General features: G+C 51.1%; 1 protein-coding gene across 1 annotated transcript in view; it reads right to left on the bottom strand.

Moving 5' to 3' along the window:
• SYCP1 (synaptonemal complex protein 1) overlaps positions 1–21383 on the bottom strand; it is a 5090281-nt gene that overhangs the window by 491109 nt on the left and 4577789 nt on the right. The gene's annotated exons all lie outside the window — the stretch shown is intronic.

Consider the following 21383-nt stretch of genomic DNA (forward strand, 5'->3'; position numbering starts at 1 on the left):
CCCAGTCCAAAGATCTGGGCCCAAATCCATCGTTTTTTTGCACTCCACACCACCCTGGGTTAGACAATGGCGATATGCAAATCAGCTCTGACCCTGTGCCCCATGGGAACAGTCCAGTCCGAACTACAAAAGCCATGTCCTTCCCAGAACGGAATCAAGCATCCGAGGACCGGACCGGTTTCGAGGTAACACCTCTCATCAGCCCGGCTAGCTTGACTCCAGTGGTGTGGAGTGCCTGGGACCCACGTCTGGGCATCCCCAGCGCACTTAGGGCGGAATATGCAAACACAACAGGTGATGGACCGAATGTGGATCAATGTCACACACTTAACCCAGTCCAAAGATCTGGGCCCAAATCCATCGTTTTTTTGCACTCCACACCACCCTGGGTTAGACAATGGCGATATGCAAATCAGCTCTGACCCTGTGCCCCATGGGAACAGTCCAGTCCGAACTACAAAAGCCATGTCCTTCCCAGAACGGAATCAAGCATCCGAGGACCGGACCGGTTTCGAGGTAACACCTCTCATCAGCCCGGCTAGCTTGACTCCAGTGGTGTGGAGTGCCTGGGACCCACGTCTGGGCATCCCCAGCGCACTTAGGGCGGAATATGCAAACACAACAGGTGATGGACCGAATGTGGATCAATGTCACACACTCAACCCAGTCCAAAGATCTGGGCCCAAATCCATCGTTTTTTTGCACTCCACACCACCCTGGGTTAGACAATGGCGATATGCAAATCAGCTCTGACCCTGTGCCCCATGGGAACAGTCCAGTCCGAACTACAAAAGCCATGTCCTTCCCAGAACGGAATCAAGCATCCGAGGACCGGACCGGTTTCGAGGTAATCAATCAATCAATCAATCAAAGACATTTATAGAGCGCACTACATACCCGTAGGGTCTCAAGGCGCTAGGGGTGGGGGGGTGCTGCTACTGCTCGAACAGCCAGGTCTTCAGCTTCTTCCTGAAGGAGAGGTGGTCTTGGGTCAGGCGCAGGTCGGTCGGGAGGGAGTTCCAGGTCTTGGCGGCCAGGTAGGAGAAGGACCTTCCTCCTGTAGTCGCTCTTCGGATGCGGGGGACGGCGGCGAGGGCGTGGTTGGCTGATCGGAGGTGGCGTTTGGGAGCGTAGAAGTTGATTCGGCTGTTGAGGTAGCTCGGGCCTTGGTCGTGTAGGGCTTTGTGTGCGTGGGTGAGGAGGCGGAAGGTGATTCTTTTGTTGACGGGGAACCAGTGAAGGTCTCTCAGATGTCCGGAGATGTGGCTGGTTCGTGGGATGTCGAGGATGAGTCTTGCTGAGGCGTTCTGGATCTGCTGGAGTCTCTTCTGGAGCTTGGCGGTGGTACCGGCGTAGAGGGCGTTGCCGTAGTCCAGTCGGCTAGTGACGAGGGCCTGGGTGACAGTCTTCCTGGTCTCGGTGGGGATCCACCAGAAGATCTTCCGTAGCATGCGTAGGATGTTGAAGCACGCCGAGGAGACGTTGTTGACTTGCCTGGTCATGGAGAGGGAGGAGTCCAGGATGAAGCCCAGGTTGCGTGCATGGTCTGTCGGTTTGGGTGCGGTGCCCAGGGCGGGAGGCCACCAGGAGTCGTCCCAGGCGGAGGGTGAAGAGCCCAGGATGAGGACCTCCGTCTTGTCTGAGTTCAGTTTCAGGCGGCTGGTCGTCATCCACTCGGCTACCTCTTTCATCCCTTCGTGCAGGTTGGCTCTGGCGGCGCGGGGTCGTTGGTCAGGGAGAGGATCAGCTGGGTGTCGTCGGCGTAGGAGATTATGCTGAGGTTGTGTTGGCGTGCGATGGCCGCGAGGGGGCTCATGTAGACGTTGAAGAGAGTAGGGCTCAGCGAGTATCCTTGAGGGACGCCGCAGATGACTTCGGTGGTCTCTGACTTGTACGGTGGTAGGCGGACTCTCTGTGTTCTTCCGTCGAGGAAGGAGATGATCCATTCCAGCGCCTTGTCCTGGATTCCGATGTTGCTGAGGCGCTGTACTAGGGTGCGGTGGCAGACAGTGTCGAATGCCGCGGAGAGGTCTAGGAGGATGAGGGCCGCTGTTTCTCCGTTGTCCATCAGGGCTCGGATGTCATCGGTGGCGGCGATGAGGGCGGTCTCGGTGCTGTGGTTGGCTCGGAAGCCAGACTGTGAGGGGTCGAGGGATCCATTTGTCTCGAGGAAGGCAGCCATCTGCTTGTTGACGGTCTTTTCGATGACTTTGGCTGGAAACGGGAGGAGCGAGATGGGGCGGTAATTCTTGAGTTCGGTGGGGTCCGCTGTGGGTTTCTTGAGTAGAGCGCTGAGTTCGGCGTGCTTCCAGCTCTCAGGGAAGGTGGCGGTGTCGAAGGATGTGTTGATGATGTCTCGTAGATGGGGTGCGATGACAGCGTCGGCCTTGTTGAAGACGTGGTGAGGGCAGGGGTCGGTCGGCGATCCGGAGTGGATGGAGTTCATCGTGCGGATGGTGTCTTCGGTGCTGATCGGGGTCCAGGCGTGGAGGGTGGTGGTGGGGGGTGGTTTTTCGGTCGTGGTGTGCGTTGGTTGGTTGTTGAAGCTGTTGTGTATGTCCGCGATCTTGTTGTGGAAGTATGAGGCGAGGAAGTTGCAGAGGTCTTGCGATGGGGTGATGTCGTTGTTTCCTGCGCTGGGGTTGGATAGCTCTTTCACGATGTTGAAGAGTTCCTTGCAGTTGTGTGCGTTGTTGTCCAGCCGGTCCTTGAATGCAGTTTTCTTGGCGGCGCGGATCAGCTGGTGGTGCTTCCGGGTGGCCAGCTTGAAGGTGGTCCTGTTGTCCGGTGTAGGTTCCCTTCTCCAGACTTTCTCGAGGGCTCGGCAGTTCTTCTTGGAGCTCTTGAGTTCGTCGGTGAACCATGGGGCTTTCTTGCTGCCGGGTCTGCACCTCTCATCAGCCCGGCTAGCTTGACTCCAGTGGTGTGGAGTGCCTGGGACCCACGTCTGGGCATCCCCAGCGCACTTAGGGCGAAAAATGCAAACACAACAGGTGATGGACCGAATGTGGATCAATGTCACACACTCAACCCAGTCCAAAGATCTGGGCCCAAATCCATAGTTTTTTTGCACTCCACACCACCCTGGGTTAGACAATGGCGATATGCAAATCAGCTCTGACCCTGTGCCCCATGGGACCAGTCCAGTCCGAACTACAAAAGCCATGTCCTTCCCAGAACGGAATCAAGCATCCGAGGACCGGACCGGTTTCGAGGTAACACCTCTCATCAGCCCGGCTAGCTTGACTCCAGTGGTGTGGAGTGCCTGGGACCCACGTCTGGGCATCCCCAGCGCACTTAGGGCGGAATATGCAAACACAACAGGTGATGGACCGAATGTGGATCAATGTCACACACTCAACCCAGTCCAAAGATCTGGACCCAAATCCATCGTTTTTGTGCACTCCACACCACCCTGGGTTAGACAATGGTGATATGCAAATCAGCTCTGACCCTGTGCCCCATGGGAACAGTCCAGTCCGAACTACAAAAGCCATGTCCTTCCCAGAACCGAATCAAGCATCCGAGGACCGGACCGGTTTCGAGGTAACACCTCTCATCAGCCCGGCTAGCTTGACTCCAGTGGTGTGGAGTGCCTGGGACCCACGTCTGGGCATCCCCAGCGCACTTAGGGCGGAATATGCAAACACAACAGGTGATGGACCGAATGTGGATCAATGTCACACACTCAACCCAGTCCAAAGATCTGGGCCCAAATCCATCGTTTTTTTGCACTCCACACCACCCTGGGTTAGACAATGGCGATATGCAAATCAGCTCTGACCCTGTGCCCCATGGGAACAGTCCAGTCCGAACTACAAAAGCCATGTCCTTCCCAGAACGGAATCAAGCATCCGAGGACCGGACCGGTTTCGAGGTAACACCTCTCATCAGCCCGGCTAGCTTGACTCCAGTGGTGTGGAGTGCCTGGGACCCGCGTCTGGGCATCCCCAGCGCACTTAGGGCGGAATATGCAAACACAACAGGTGATGGACCGAATGTGGATCAATGTCACACACTCAACCCAGTCCAAAGATCTGGGCCAGAATCCATCGTTTTTTTGCACTCCACACCACCCTGGGTTAGACAATGGCGATATGCAAATCAGCTCTGACCCTGTGCCCCATGGGAACAGTCCAGTCCGAACTACAAAAGCCATGTCCTTCCCAGAACGGAATCAAGCATCCGAGGACCGGACCGGTTTCGAGGTAACACCTCTCATCAGCCCGGCTAGCTTGACTCCAGTGGTGTGGAGTGCCTGGGACCCACGTCTGGGCATCCCCAGCGCACTTAGGGCGGAATATGCAAACACAACAGGTGATGGACCGAATGTGGATCAATGTCACACACTCAACCCAGTCCAAAGATCTGGGCCCAAATCCATCGTTTTTTTGCACTCCACACCACCCTGGGTTAGACAATGGCGATATGCAAATCAGCTCTGACCCTGTGCCCCATGGGAACAGTCCAGTCCGAACTACAAAAGCCATGTCCTTCCCAGAACGGAATCAAGCATCCGAGGACCGGACCGGTTTCGAGGTAACACCTCTCATCAGCCCGGCTAGCTTGACTCCAGTGGTGTGGAGTGCCTGGGACCAACGTCTGGGCATCCCCTGCGCACTTAGGGCGGAATATGCAAACACAACAGGTGATGGACCGAATGTGGATCAATGTCACACACTCAACCCAGTCCAAAGATCTGGGCCCAAATCCATCGTTTTTTTGCACTCCACACCACCCTGGGTTAGACAATGGCGATATGCAAATCAGCTCTGACCCTGTGCCCCATGGGAACAGTCCAGTCCGAACTACAAAAGCCATGTCCTTCCCAGAACGGAATCAAGCATCCGAGGACCGGACCAGTTTTGAGGTAACACCTCTCATCAGCCCGGCTAGCTTGACTCCAGTGATGTGGAGTGCCTGGGACCCACACAGGTTAGCACATGTGGGAGCTCTTGCAGTTACTCGATTGTTAACACGAGTTTGGGAGCATCCTGAGATTGCCAATACTGCTAAGAGAGTAGTGCAGACCTGTTTGATATGTTTACAGCACAATCCTGCAAAAGGGACGCATACTCCGAAAGGAGGTTTTGTTCCACCTTCTGCACCATTCAAGGTACTTCAAATGGATTACATCCAGCTTGAGCGTTGCAATAACCTTAAGTATGTCTTAGTGGTGGTGTGTGCTTTTAGCAAATGGGTTGAGGCCTTCCCCACTAAAGATAATACAGCTTTGACAACAGCTAAGGTTTTGCTCAAAGAGTACTTCCCTCGATTTGGAGTTTGCAAATTTTTGTGGAGCGATAATGGTCCTCATTTTGTTGGGAAAATTGTGGAGTATGTGCTAAAGGGACTGGGGATCCAGCAGAAGTTTCATGCTGTGTTTCACCCTCAGTCAGCGGGTCTTGTCGAGCGGTACAATGAAACGTTGAAACTAAAACTGGCTGAGATTGTGGCGTCCACGTCATTGAAGTGGCCGGATGCCCTACCGCTAGCATTACTCTCTCTTAGATCAGTGCCCCACTCTCGAACTGGCCTCACACCGTATGAAGTGGTGTTTGGAAGGCCTATGAATATATGGGGAGTTCCTAAGCCGCGATTTTTACATGATGTGCCTTGTATAATGATGAACGATTATTTGGCACGATTAACAAATGATTTGCTTTCTATTCATCAACAGGTTCGAGAAGCGCTCCCTGACAATTCCATTGGAAGGCCCATAGTCTCCGTCCTGGAGACTATGTTATGGTGAAGTCGTTTGAGAGAGCGAACAGCTTGGAACCGAGGTGGCGTGGCCCCGAGCAGGTCCTCTTGGCGACTCGAACGGCTGTGCGAGTGACCAACAGAAAGCGGTGGGTGCATTCAACTCACTGCCGTCGCGTCTCTCCGGACCTTGTGAATCCTACTGTGTTGTCCGACTACAAAGAGATCTTGGATAAAGAAAAGAGCCCAGCTGTGACGTCGGCCGAATCTGAGGGAGCCTTCCCGGACCACACCGTTTCTGGACGACAGCGCTACGATCTGCGGCCAAGATAGGAAGAAGATTTTTTTTTTGTGCGAGACTGGTTGGTTACCGCTTTGGGGTTTGTGAAACGGAAACCGGGAATCTCAAGGGGGGGGGGGGATCAGTTCTGCCAAGAGTAGCGACACCCGTCTTGACCCCGGAGAAGAAAACAACGGTTACCTCGGAGCTCAGCCCCAACGTTTTTATTTTTTTTTTGTAGTTGTGTATTTGAGACATTGTGAACTCTTAAACTATGGCGTCTTCTGCATCACGAGACAAGAGAATTCTTGGTGCCATCTTGTTTGTACTGACAATTATGGTGATAGCAGTGGGTAGTAGAACTTGTGGTGCCTGTACGAGAACATTTGTTGCCGACTACCCCGGCTCCATCTGAACATTTTCACTTTACCTTACCCTACCATGAAGAACGGCACCGACAGACTTACTTGAACAATAGCTTCATTCAAATTTTGCATCATACTCATAATATGACGAACATTTCTAATTGTTGGGTGTATGGGATGTTGCCTGGCCATCAGAAGAAAGGGGGCACCCCGCTCATCCCACTCCCGTTTTCCCACAATGGTTCCTGTAATGCCTGGTATACTCTTTTATTCACTCTACGAAGGCCAACAAAAGGGGGGGTGCTTTTCCATTTAAACAAAATATGTTACCATGACCGGGATGGCTATCCACGAGCTGAGGGTACTCGATTCGAATTGGAAGAGTACCGCCCAGACAATGCATCTGCACCCCGAATTTACAGCAATCAAAGGAACATTAACATGTCCAGCTCGCATATCATTAATGTTATAGATACTAAGGCTGATCTTTGTATACGTAATAAAGGTACAATCCCGGTTGGAAAAAGTGCATGCAACACCACACTTACATTTGACAGTCCGAATGGCATATCATTTTTGGCATCTCGAAATACATACTTCATTTGTGGTAATAAAGGCTATCATCAGCTCCCTTTAGGATGGCTAGGTACATATTATATCTCTTTTGTATTGCCCCCTGTATTCATTCCTGTATTCATTGCCCCACCAATGTACCACAATGATTACGTGTTATATCACGACTTTGTGTTAAATAGAGTTAGACGTGCAGTGGTCTTGGATGATATCGACCAGACTGATACTGCCTTACAACAATATGTAGACTTTAATTTGGGATTGTTTTCCTTTGTGGGGGCTGCTTTAAACAGTCGGAAAATACGACGACTGACCCGTGTTGTTGAGGCTGTAGCTAATGACACTGCTATTGCATTAGGAAATATAACGGAAGAACTTCAAATATCCAGAATTGTTACGCTTCAGAACCGAATGGTTCTTGATGTGGTTCTAGCTGATCGAGGGGGGGCATGTAGAATTATCGGAAGTAGCTGCTGCGTTTACGTGCCTGATAACTCGCCATCTGTATATGATGCAATTTCCAAACTCCACAAAATCGCTGCTGAAATACACCCAGACAATGGCACATGGACCCTTTCGGGGTGGTTCTGGTCAATGCTTAGTACTTGGGGCTGGAAGCTACTGACGATTTTATGTATTATAGTTGGGATGCTATTCTTTGTATGTTTATGTATACAATGTGGCCCTGCCTTATGTTCTATGTGTTTATCAGCTTGTATTCCATCTAGACGAGCTTTTGCCCAAAAAGAATTGATGCTTCATAAAGAAGTAGCTCAAATAATGTTAATTGATATCGAAGATGAGTATCCCGACTCCGTCCACTATGAGGTAGCTTCAGCTAAACGCTAAAAGGGTCGTCTGTCGTAATTTGACAATGGCCGGGTTAGCGCTTAGCTTTGCTACACGTTATTTCCCTTAACTTGGCCTTACTCGAAAACGCCATTTTGTATGTACGGCGGCCATTTTAGGGAATGAGCGGTCTCGTGGTCAGCATGCCCTTTAGTCCTTTGTCCGTGCCGCTGACCACTCGAGTTTGCCCAGCAACAGGCTATTTTTAGTAACGGTCAAGCCTGTACATGCGCAGTTCCAACTGACCAGTCACCCCTCAGGAATGTTCCGCCAAACTGACCAGTGGAGTTGTAACCCCTCCCATGAGTTGGCTGTGCTCCAAAAATGACCATATATGTACATAAACTCTGTAATCTTGTACCGCCTAACTTTTTATTACCTGTAAAGTGTATAAAAGAAGGACTCACACCAACGTTCGGGGTGATACTTCTTGCATTGCCAAAGGGTGCTGTAGGAATGTACCACCACCCATGGGGTCTTAATAAACTTGTCTTTTGTACTTTTCAGTTTCCGTGCCAACAGTTCTTTTGGTGTAAGTGGGTATTTCTGCGGAGCATGTAGGCCTTGGGAACCCAATACCACATATGCACCCGGCTTCCCTGGTGAGGTAAAAAGAGTACTACGGTGCTCACATGGGTGCTGGCCTTAGAACCTTCTAAGTCTAAAACATAAGTTACTTACCTTCGGTAACGATATATCTGTAAGAAACAGTAGTTAGTGTTAGATTCCTTACCCTAGAATATCCCCAGGTGTTAGGCTGGATTCGGAAAGTTTTCGTCAGCAGTACCTGTAGGAGAGTAGGGTCTGCAATCCTATGATCACCCAGATTTTTTGCTTTTGTTTCACTGGTTTACGACTTTCTCTGGCTGTGGGCCTGCCAATCAGACCCACAGCCTAGCTGTTCTCTCACTAAATTGACATGTGTACCTTAGGTGCATTATCCAATTGGGACTGGGCCACCTTATCAGACCCTGTAACTCAGGGCATAGGTGTACCCAGGGTCTACCAGGGGCTGAAGCATGTATTATGCCACCCCTGGATGGCCATCTAAATCTGACACAACTGGCTGCACGACAGCTGGGGCAAGGTGGTGTAATCACCCTTTGCTTTAGATATAGTATACCTATATCTAACCCTACAAATGGACACACAGATTCCTATCAGTCACTCCTATGGCAGGCCTTGACAATCCTGAAGGCAGAGTGCTTGGAATCGTGTGAAATGGTGCTCTGGCATGAGCTGAGCCCGTTTGCAGCTTGCGGAACCAAGTCCTAATAGCTGTTCCATGATAACGCATACCATATACTCTTAAGTGCATTATAATCCTCGCGGTTAAATGCTATCTCTGGTATTGCTTTATCAAAACATGTCGAGTAAGGTGTCATACGAATTGTAATACTAACCCCTCGCCAATTCTGGCGACGGGGTTAGCATTCCACCCTTCTAGAGGGACACGACATGTATGTAACTGTGAACCCCGGTTAAAGTTAACTGAAGCCTCAGCTCCACAAAATGGATGCTGCCACCACAGACACGAGTCTGACCTCCTGCTGCTGGGAGTCCTTCCAGCGAGGAGAGCTTGGACAAAGGGTTTCCTGTCAGGGGCGGTGCTAGCACCATCCCAGACAGGGTTTTGTGTATCCTGGGTAGGCAGGGCTTTACAGGAAGGTGACTGCAGAGTGGCACCCCGGTGCTCACTACGCATCTGCCGGCTAGAACCAGTTCCAGGGGCACACCAGCCCCTGGCCTGGGGAAAGTCCGGCATGGGAGAGGGGTGTAACCACCCCCCTTCCTGGTCCCACACCTAGGGCAGGACCTAGTCGCGTACCCACCCCTTTCTTTAGGATAAAGGCAGGAGCGAGACCCTTCTAAATTAGATCATCTTTGAATCAAGAAACTACTTTCTACGAAAGGAACTCTCGACTTCTTCTCAAGATTTCTCCCTTGTGACTAAGGAGTAGTCACCCTGCATCCGCAGGCACCATCTAAGAACTCTGCGGTTTGCTGCACGTCCTTCCTCAGGAATCCGACTGACCAGCACAACGAGACCCGGCTTCCCTGGCACCTCTGACCTCTACCTACCTCTACAGCTAAGCTGAGAACCGTAGGTGCGACGAGACCTCGAGGGACCGGCCATCATCAGAACTGCACGACTTCTATCCAGCACGACCACCGAGGGATCCTCTGGTGAGTGCTTCGGGGTCCGAGGAGGCCCGACCATGAGCAGCTCCAGCACCGAAGTCCAGCCTCCCAGCATCTCCACGATCTGCGTGGGGCCCTTCTGCTTTTTGCTGCTCACCGCGTTGTTTGGCTACTAGCCCGCTGGCTTGTGGCCTTCCTAACGACGCCCGATGACATCACTGCTGCTGGTCTGGTTGCTCCAGACTGGCCCTTGCTCCCTTCCAAAAGAGGAGCACCCTGGACCCTCCTGGTCCACACAAGATGCCATTTTAGGTCCACCGCGTGGGCTTGCATTTGCCAAGACTTGTTGCGCCAATCCTGGGTCCAGCGACGTCGACAGCATCATCCATCGTGGGACAGCTCGCACCTCCATCCTGGTCGCCGACAACGCCTCCTGGTCCGTGAGACTGCAGGCCCAGCGTCGCCCACTCACCTAGTCGAGGTGACTACCATCCGGTGCCCTCCTGGTGCCTCCTGACTACTGCCTAGTAGTCACGAACTTGGTCCCCTCTGCTTTCAGGTGTCATCCATCTTCGATCCAGGCTTGGATCACTCGAACTATCTTCACTGGTCGCCTGCCAGCAACTTCTTTCCTTCAGGCTCCTGGTTCGTCTACGAGGATTCCGGACGTCTTTTGAGACATATGCAGCTGCAGCCCCTGGGCTAGGTAACTTCGGCATTTCGGTGCCCCAGCATAGCCTCACTATCCAAGGGTCAGGATCCACTGTCGTTTTCGATCTACCTTATCGGGTTCGCCCGAGAACACTAACTTTGTCTTTACTAGCTCCCATAGACTTTGCCCCGCATCCCGCGTGAGAGTGCACACTCTGCATCCGAGTCCCCTAGGCCTCCTACTAGTAATCTGAAGGTTCAGTAACGTAGTCCTAGCGATTCCAAAGCCTATTAGTCCAGTACTTACCTGCTAGTAATTTTGCATTCCACTTCCATAGTATATGGTTTTCCGTGCCCCTCGGGCATTTGTGTAAATTGTGCAACTTAAAGTATTTTCGTAAGAGTTTTGTTGTGTGCTTAGTACCCTGTCCTCATAAAGAGTACAGGGCTGTTGTGATCTAAATAAATACACTGTTTATTTTCATAACACTTGTGTGGTGTCCTTTCACTTGGTGTTCAAGGGGTATATGTGATGGTATAACAGCTGGCTTAACACGCCCTCTAGAGTTTAGCCCGAAGACTGCTCGTATCCACGCTACTAGGATAGCTGGTCTATGAGGTTGACTTACAACCAATCACCATAAGGGTTGTTTGGACTGATACAAAGTGCTCACTAGAATAGTGAACATTATATATCAGGCCAACTTCTCACATTGGTGAGCAGCGGTTGGGATTTGAGCTTGCTGTTGTTTTACCACACGTATCCTAAGAATATCTTGTGAAAGATCACATAAGTACTCCGGGTACATATAACTTAGCTTAGAATACTCTGAGTTCTACTGAACCAGCTGTTGTGGCTCCTCAAGGCTTAGCACACCTTGGCTACAACTCTTAGCAAGGGATCAGTAGGCAAACATATAGTGTAGGTAGGTGCATCACTTACACCACACTAGAATCAGCATGTCAGACAAAGGAGGAAACACTGAGTCTCCCCTTGTGTCAGTGGACCCTCCACAGGTCACTTCCAGATATGCTGCTCTTAGCTTCCAGGAGATGAGACAAGTGTGTACCTCCAGGAAGCTAAAACAGGGTTCTAACCCTACAATTCCTTTTCTGATTGGTCTCTTAGAGACTTATGATGCCAGGAGGGCTGGTAACACAGACTCTTCTCATCCAGATGGGAACATGCCTCCCCTAGAGGGAACCACAGGTGACCCTGACCTTATCCATCTCTCTGCAGAAGGTGAAGAGGAGGATGAGCATCTAGAGCCATCTGAGGATGAGGCAGACAAAGGTCCAGAAGTAGTTAGTCAGCTAACTAGGGACAACTTAAGCAGGCATGAGAATGGTACTAGGAGACCCTGGGACCCCTCTCAGGCCAGCTTAACATTGGGAATGGACGAGTTAGGTCTCTATCCAGAGGCTCTAACAGATCCATTCAAACCAATGTCTCTCAGGCCTCTTCTCAAAGAGGGATGACATCCCCTCATACACTATGAGGCCAAAGTGAGGGAAGTCAATCTGAGGATTGAAAGGGAAGAACTTGCCCTGGCCAAAGAGAGACTTGCCTTTGCTAGAGAGCAAAAGTTAAGTGCGTTAGATCTCACTGGTGGCAGCATTCCCCCAAGGGAAAACAGGAGTTTAGACACTAGACACCTGAGTAAGATAGTGCCCCCCTTTAAACAAGGGGATGATATCCACAAATGGATTACTGCTTTGGAGAGGGCCTGCACTGTACAGTGTGTCCCCCAGAGTCAGTGGGCAGCTATCTTGTGGCTCTCCTTGGAAGGTAAAGGTAGTGATAAGCTCCTCACTACTAGAGCTGAGGATGCTAACAATTACCAAGTCCTGAAGAATACACTGATTGATGGGTTTGGTCTAACCACTGAGCAGTACAGGTTGCTGTTCAGGGATACCCAGAAAACTCAGTCTCAGGATTGGTCTGATTTTGTAGATTGTGCCACTAAGGCTTTGGAGGGCTGGTTGCTGGGCAGTAAGGTTATTGATTACACAGGATTGTATAATTTGATCATGAGAGAACAGATTTTAAACAATTGTCAGAACCAGTTGTTGCATCAGCATCTTGTTGACTCAGATCTGACCTCTCCCCAAGAATTGGGAAAGAAGGCAGACAGATGGGTCAGAACAAGAGTTAAGCAAAACCAGGGCCAGAACCAGGGTGGTCAGAAGATAGCAGACCAGAAGGGTAAAGATTCCAAAGGTGAACAAAATGACTAGAAGTCTTCGACAGGTCCCCAACAACCCAAAGAGGGTGGGGGTCAGGCTTCCCAGAAACAGAAGAATCAAGAAGGCCAGTCAAAAAGGTGGTGCCAATACTGTAAAAGTAAAACTCACTGGTTTAGTGAGTGCACCAAGAAAGGAGGGCAGACTCCTGCTACTGCAGCCCCTAAGGCACCTGTGCCCCCTAGTACAGCCAGCAGTAGCAGTGCACCTCCCAAGGGATTAGTTGGGTTAACCTTGGGTTCTGAGGGGTATGACAACTTAGTTGGCACACTCACTCAGGCTGTCCTTGTCTGTACAGGGGATGTGGATATATCCCCTGATGTCAGTCCCAATACTTTGGGCAAATACAGACAGACACCTTTTATCAATGGAAAGATGGCTCAGGCCTATAGGGACACTTGTGCCAGTGTCACAATGGTGACACCTAACTTTGTGGACCCTGGACAGATCATGCCAGGTACAGATTTCCTGGTGACCAATGCAAGCAATGTCACTACCAGTCATAGTATGGCAATTGTTGCTTTCTCCTGGGGAGGGGTAATTGGCCAAAAGAAGGTTGTAGTTAGTTCAGACCTCCCAGTGGATTGTTTGTTGGGCAATGATTTGGAGTCATCACAATGGTTAGAAGTGGAGCATAGGACTGACATGGAGATGTTAGGCTTGCCAGCACATGTGCTTGCTGTGACTAGGTCACAGGCCAGAAGATGCCCCACTGAACAGGTGCTGGATCCTGGAACAATGGACCAGCCACCTTCCAAGAAGAAGAGCAGTAGGGTTAAGGCATCCCCCTTGCCCCAGGTTGAGGATCAAGTCTCAGAGGAGGCTGACCTACAGGAATTGAGGGAAACTGAGCCTAAAGAATTTGAACTTGATCAAGTTGAATTTCTGGGCTCAGGGGGACCCTCAAGAGAAGACCTGGGGAAGGAACAATTAGACTGCCCTTCCCTTGAACCCCTCAGACAGCAGGCTGCTGCTGAGGCTGCTGGGAACGCCACAGGTACCCACAAGGTATACTGGGAGGATGGACTCCTGTACACTGAGGCAAGAGACCCCAAGCCTGGCATGACCAGGAGGCTGGTTATCCCCTTGTCTCAGAGAGGTTTCCTTCTTACCTTGGCCCATGAGATTCCCTTAGCAGGTCACTTAGGCCAGACAAAGACTTGGGACAGGCTTGTCTCACACTTTCACTGGCCTCACATGAATGAGGATACCAAGGAGTTTTGTCGCTCCTGTGTCACTTGCCAAGCCAGTGGTAAGTCAGGTGGCACAACAAAGGCCCCCCTTATACCAATGCCTGTGGTGGGGGTGCCCTTTGAAAGAGTGGGGATTGACATTGTTGGTCCAATGGAACCCCAGACAGCATCAGGGCACAAGTTTATACTGGTGGTAGTGGATCATGCCACCAGGTATCCTGAAGCTATTCCACTTAGGACCACTACAGCACCTGTAGTGGCAAGAGCCCTAGTTGGAGTGTTCTCCAGAGTGGGCTTCCCTAAGGAGGTTGTCTCTGACAGAGGTGTAAACTTCATGTCAAGCTACTTAACTGCTATGTGGAAGGAATGTGGTGTTAACTACAAGTTCACTACACCCTATCATCCACAATGCAATGGGCTTGTTGAAAGGTTCAACAGGACCCTAAAAGGGATGATTCATGGACTACCTGAAAAGCTCAGGTGTAGATGGGATGTCCTGATTCCCTGCCTTTTGTTTGCTTACAGAGAGGTCCCACAGAAGGGGGTTGGCTTCAGCCCTTTTGAACTTCTGTATGGGCATCCTGTGAGAGGACCCCTGTGTTTGGTTAAGGAAGGATGGGAGAGACCTCTCAAAAAGCCTGCAACCAGCATAGTGGACTATGTACTTGGTCTCCGCTCCAGGGTGGCTGAGTATATGGAAAAGGCATCTGAAAACCTTAAGGCCAGCCAAGAACTCCAAAAAGCTTGGCATGACCAAAAGGCTGTCCTGACTGTGTATGAGCCTGGACAGAAGGTGTGGGTGTTGGAGCCAGTGGCCCCAGCAGCACTCAAAGACAAATGGTCTGGGCCCCACACAATTCTTGAGCAAAAGGGAGAGGTCACCTACCTGGTGGACCTTGGAACTCCCAGGAGCCCCCACAGGGTGCTCCATGTTAACAGGCTCAAAGCATATGTCGACAGGAAGGACATGAGCTTGCTCATGGCCATAGATGAGGGACAGGAGGAAGAGAGTGACCCTCTCCCAGACCTGCTCACTCAGAATCCTGATGATGGATCAGTAGATGGTGTTGTCTTTTGTGGCAGCCTCTCTGAACATCAACAGAAGGATTGCAAACAAGTTCTTCAATCCTTCAGGCATATGTTCTCTCTAACACCCAGTCAGACCAATTGGTGTACACATGAGTTTGACACTGGTGACAGCTTGCCAGTCAAGAGTAAAATCTACAGGCAGCTTGATCATGTTAGAGACTGCATCAAAACAGAAGTGCAGAAAATGTTGGAGTTGGGAGTCATTGAACCCTCAGATAGCCCTTGGGCTAGTCCAGTAGTTCTAGTGCCAAAGCCTCACACCCAGGGTGGTAAGAGAGAGATGAGGTTTTGCGTAGACTACAGGGGTCTCAATGCAGTCACTAAGACTGATGCCCACCCAATACCAAGGGCAGATGAACTTATAGATAGATTGGCCTCTGCCAACTACTTAAGTACATTTGACCTGACAGCTGGGTATTGGCAAATCAGGTTAGCTGAGGATGCCAAGCCCAAGACAGCATTTTCTACCCCTGGTGGGCATTATCAATTTGTGGTAATGCCCTTTGGTTTGAGAAAATGCACCTGCCACCTTCCAAAGGTTGGTGAATCATGTTCTCACTGGGCTGGATGACTTCTGTGCAGCATATCTTGATGATATTGCTGTCTTTAGCTCCACCTGGGAGGATCACCTGGTCCACCTGAGGAAAGTGTTAGAGGCACTGCAAGCAGCAGGTCTCACTATCAAGGCCACCAAGTGCCAGATAGGGCAGACACAGGTTGTATACTTGGGCCACCTTGTAGGTGTAGGCCAAGTTCAGCCACTGGAGAGCAAAATACAGTCAATCAGGGACTGGGCTCCTCCAACCACCCAGACTCAGGTTCGAGCTTTCTTGGGCCTGACTGGTTACTACAGAAAGTTTGTCAGGAATTATGGATCAATTGTGACTCCACTTAATGAACTGACAAGTAAGAAAATGCCAAAAAAGGTTCAGTGGACAGCAGGCTGTCAAAAAGCATTCGATGACCTAAAGCAGGCCATGTGCACAGCACGTATCCTCAAGAGTCCAGACTACTCCAAACCATTCATTGTCCAAACAGATGCTTCTGAGTTGGGTGTGGGAGCTGTTCTATCTCAACTGGATTTTGATGGTCAAGACCAGCCCATTGCTTTCATAAGCAGAAGGCTGACCCCCAGAGAGAAAAATTGGTCAGCTAGTGAGAGGGAGGCCTTTGCTGTGGTTTGGGCCCTGAAGAAACTGAGGCCATACTTGTTTGGCACTCATTTCAAGATTCAGACCGACCATAAGCCCCTCTTGTGGCTAAATCAGATGAAGGGTGAAAACCCCAAACTGCTTAGGTGGTCCATTTCCCTACAGGGGATGGATTTAACAGTGGAGCATAGACCTGGCACTGATCATGGCAATGCAGATGGGCTCTCCAGGTATTTCCACTTAGAGCAAGAAGACTCACCTGGTCAAGGTCAGTTTATGGTCCCAAAGTTTGGGGGGGGTCATGTAGGAGAGTAGGGTCTGCAATCCTATGATCACCCAGATTTTTTGTTTTTGTTTCACTGGTTTACGACTTTCTCTGGCTGTGGGCCTGCCAATCAGACCCACAGCCTAGCTGTTCTCTCACTAAATTGACATGTGTACCTTAGGTGCATTATCCAATTGGGACTGGGCCACCTTATCAGACCCTGTAACTCAGGGCATAGGTGTACCCAGGGCCTACCAGGGGCTGAAGCATGTATTATGCCACCCCTGGATGGCCATCTAAATCTGACACAACTGGCTGCACGACAGCTGGGGCAAGGTGGTGTAATCACCCTTTGCTTTAGATATAGTATACCTATATCTAACCCTACAAATGGACACACAGATTCCTATCAGTCACTCCTATGGCAGGCCTTGACAATCCTGAAGGCAGAGTGCTTGGAATCGTGTGAAATGGTGCTCTGGCATGAGCTGAGCCCGTTTGCAGCTTGCGGAACCAAGTCCTAATAGCTGTTCCATGATAACGCATACCATATACTCTTAAGTGCATTATAATCCTCGCGGTTAAATGCTATCTCTGGTATTGCCTTATCAAAACATGTCGAGTAAGGTGTCATACGAATTGGAATACTAACCCCTCGCCAATTCTGGTGACGGGGTTAGCATTCCAACCTTCTAGAGGGACACGACATGTATGTAACTGTGAACCCCGGTTAAAGTTAACTGAAGCCTCAGCTCCACAAAATGGATGCTGCCACCACAGACACGAGTCTGACCTCCTGCTGCTGGGAGTCCTTCCAGCGAGGAGAGCTTGGACAAAGGGTTTCCTGTCAGTGGCGGTGCTAGCACCATCCCAGACAGGGTTTTGTGTATCCTGGGTAGGCAGGGCTTTACAGGAAGGTGACTGCAGAGTGGCACCCCGGTGCTCAAGTTCCAGGGGCACACCAGCCCCTGGCCTGGGGAAAGTCCGGCATGGGAGAGGGGTGTAACCACCCCCCTTCCTGGTCCCACCCCTAGGGCAGGACCTAGTCGCGTACCCACCCCTTTCTTTAGGATAAAGGCAGGAGCGGGGACCCTTCCAAATTAGATCATCTTTGAATCAAGAAACTACTTTCTACGAAAGGAACTCTCGACTTCTTCTCAAGATTTCTCCCTTGTGACTAAGGAGTAGTCTCCCTGCATCCGCAGGCACCATCTAAGAACTCTGCGGTTTGCTGCACGTCCTTCCTCAGGAATCCGACCGACCAGCACGACGAGACCCGGCTTCCCTGGCACCTCTGACCTCTACCTACCTCTACAGCTAAGCTGAGAACCGTAGGTGCGACGAGACCTCGAGGGACCGGCCATCATCAGAACTGCACGACTTCTATCCAGCACGACCACCGAGGGATCCTCTGGTGAGTGCTTCGGGGTCCGAGAAGCCCCGACCCTGAGCAGCTCCAGCACCGAAGTCCAGCCTCCCAGCATCTCCATGATCTGCGTGGGGCCCTTCTGCTTTTTGCTGCACACTGCGTTGTTTGGCTACTAGCCCGCTGGCTTGTGGCCTTCCTAACGACGCCCGACGACATCACTGCTGCTGGTCTGGTTGCTCCAGACTGGCCCTTGCTCCCTTCCAAAAGAGGAGCACCCCGGACCCTCCTAGTCCACACAAGACGCCATTTTAGGTCCACCGCATGGGCTTGAATTTGCCAAGACTTGTTGCCCCAATCCTGGGTCCAGCGACGTCGACAGCATCATCCATCGTGGGACAACTCGCACCTCCATCCTGGTCGCCGACAACGCCTCCTGGTCCGTGAGACTGCAGAGCCCAGCGTCGCCCACTCACCTAGTCGAGGTGACTACCATCCGGTGCCCTCCAGGTGCAACCTGACTACTGGCTAGTAGTCACGAACTTGGTCCCCTCTGCTTTCAGGTGTCATCCATCTTCGATCCAGGCTTGGATCACTCGAACTATCTTCACTTGTCGCCTGCCAGCAACTTCTTTCCTTCAGGCGCCTGGTTCGTCTACGAGGATTCCCGACGTCTTTTGAGACACATGCAGCTGCAGCCCCTGGGCTAGGTAACTTCGGCATTTCGGTGCCCCAGCATAGCCTCACTATCCAAGGGTCAGGATCCACTGTCGTTTTCGATCTACCTTATCGGGTTCGCCCGAGAACACTAACTTTGTCTTTACTAGCTCCCATAGACTTTGTCCCGCATCCCGCGTGAGAGTGCACACTCTGCACCCGAGTCCCCTAGGCCTCCTACTAGTAATCTGAAGGTTCAGTAACGTAGTCCTAGCGATTCCAAAGCCTATTAGTCCAGTACTTACCTGCTAGTAATTTCGCATTCCACTTCCATAGTATATGGTTTTCCGTGCCCCTCGGGCATTTGTGTAAATTGTGCAACTTAAAGTATTTTCGTAAGAGTTTTGTTGTGTGCTTAGTACCCTGTCCTCATAAAGAGTACAGGGCTGTTGTGATCTAAATAAATACACTGTTTATTTTCATAACACTTGTGTGGTGTCCTTTCACTTGGTGTTCAAGGGGTATATGTGATGGTATAACAGCTGGCTTAACACGCCCTCTAGAGTTTAGCCCGAAGACTGCTTGTATCCACGCTACTAGGATAGCTGGTCTATAAGGTTGACTTACAACCAATCACCATAAGGGTTGTTTGAACTGATACAAAGTGCTCACTAGAATAGTGAACATTATATATCAGGCCAACTTCTCACAGTACCCTTGCGCGTCGGTAGGCGTTGTCTACAGCTCCGTGTTCGGCGTCGTGATCGCCGGGATGAGGTGTTCGGAGTACTTAGATGCCGACCTCACACGCTGACGTCAGTTCTGTACATAGCTTTCCGCGCTAGGAACAAAGAGCCATGCTAGAAACCAACACTGGTGCCATGAAACTAGGACCCTCAAAGGGAGATACCTTAACCCTAGATATCGGTTCGCAGAACGGGGAGGATCGATGGGGCGGTAAGGAATCTAACAGTAACTACTGTTTCTTACAGATATATTGTTACTGAAGGTAAGTATTGTGCATCTGAAAGAAACAGGTTAGTGTTAGATTCCTTACCTTAGAATAGATACCCCAGCAATACCAACCCCGGTGGTGGGTCTGCGAACCAAGATCACACCAGAAACTCCTGGAGAACAGAACGGCCGAAAAAGCCATCTCCCCGGACTTGGCTGTCCAGGTAGTAGTGCCTAGCAAACGTATGCAGCGAGGACTACGTAGCTGCCTGACAGATGTCCTGCAAGGGAACTCCCCGACCCAGGGCAGTAGTAGCCGCCGTGGCCGAGTGGAATGGGCACGCAGCCGCACAGGAGGCTCCTTTTTCGCCAAGGAATAGCAAACCTTGATGCACAAGATGACCCACCGAGAGATGGCCTGCTTGTGCACTGCCCGTCCCTTCTTAGCGACCACACAACCAACAAAGAGCTGGTCGTCCACCCGGAACTGGCGTGTGTGGTCTAGATAGAAGGAGATCGCGTGTTTTGGGTTGAGACGGTGGAGCCTCTCTTCCTCTTTCGAGGGATGCAGAGGCGGAAAGAAGGTGGGCAAGGTGATGGACTGCCCGATATGAAAGGCTGTAACCACCATGGACAGGAAAGAAGGACGAGTCCTCAGAACAACCTTGTCCGAATGGACAGAGAGGAAAGGCGGTTTAGAAGATAGAGCCTGGAGCTCACTCACTCTCCTGGCAAAGGTGATGGCTACCAGAAATGCAGTTTTAAGAGTCAGAAGACGTAGAGGACAGTTATGAAGTGGCTCAAAAGGAGCGCACATCAGATAAGTCAGTACGAGATTCAAGTCCCACTGAGGCATCACAAAAGGAACAGGAGGAAACGTGTGTGTGATGCCTTTCAAGAATCTATTTACAATCTATTTACAACAGGGGACATGAAAAGAGAAGGCTGATCAGGAAGCCTAAAGAAGGCGGATATGGCCGAGAGGTAGCCTTTGATAGTGCTCAGAGCAGAGCCCTGCTGGACAAGAGAAAGGAGAAAGAGGAGAACCTCTGAAAGGGGGGCAGAGTGGATCCACAACCTTCGCTGTGCACCATGCCACAAATTTGTTCCACCTGCAGGCGTACACCGATTTTGTGGAGGGGTGCCTGCCTGCCAGAATCACCACATCACATCGCAGACTTCAGGAGGCAAGTCAAATGGCCTCAACTGTCGCCGCTCAATCTCCACGCATGTAGGTGGAGACTGGACAGGTTTGGGTGGAGGACCGTCCCCTGCTGCTGCAACAGAAGGTCCTCCCGAAGAGGCAGGCGAATCGGGAGATCGACTGACATGCTGAGTAGCTCGGGATACCAGTATCTTCGTGCCCAGTCCGGAGCCATAAGGATGACTTGGGCCCGATCTCACCTGATCTTCTTTAGCACTCTGGGCAGCAGTTGTATAGACGGAAAGGCTTGCAACAGACCACAGCTCCATTCGCGATGAAAAGCGTCCCCGAGCGAGTGCCGCCTTGCAAATTCCAACGCGCAGAACAGATGACATTGCGCGTTCTATTCGGTGGCAAATAGATCTAACCAAGGCTCTCTCCATTGGCCAAAGAGTCCATACTCCACGTCCGGGTTCAGACGCCATTCGTGATCCATCATGCACCGGTGGCTGAGTTTGTCCGCCCTTGCGTTCAGGGAACCTGCCAGGTGTTGAACCACCAGGGTGACGCCCTGGTGTTCCAGCCATGTCCAGAGGCACAGAGCCTCCTGACAAAGGGTTCACGACCCCACCCCGCCTTGTTTGTTGCAGTACCACATGGCAGTGGTGTTGTCCGTGAACACCTGTACTACACTTCCCCGGACAGAGGGAAAGAATGCCTTCAGTGCAAGACGGATGGCCCGCCGCTCCAGAAGGTT

Source organism: Lissotriton vulgaris, chromosome 5 (genome assembly GCF_964263255.1).
Source record: "Lissotriton vulgaris chromosome 5, aLisVul1.2, whole genome shotgun sequence".
In the NCBI taxonomy this organism is placed as follows: domain Eukaryota; kingdom Metazoa; phylum Chordata; class Amphibia; order Caudata; family Salamandridae; genus Lissotriton; species Lissotriton vulgaris.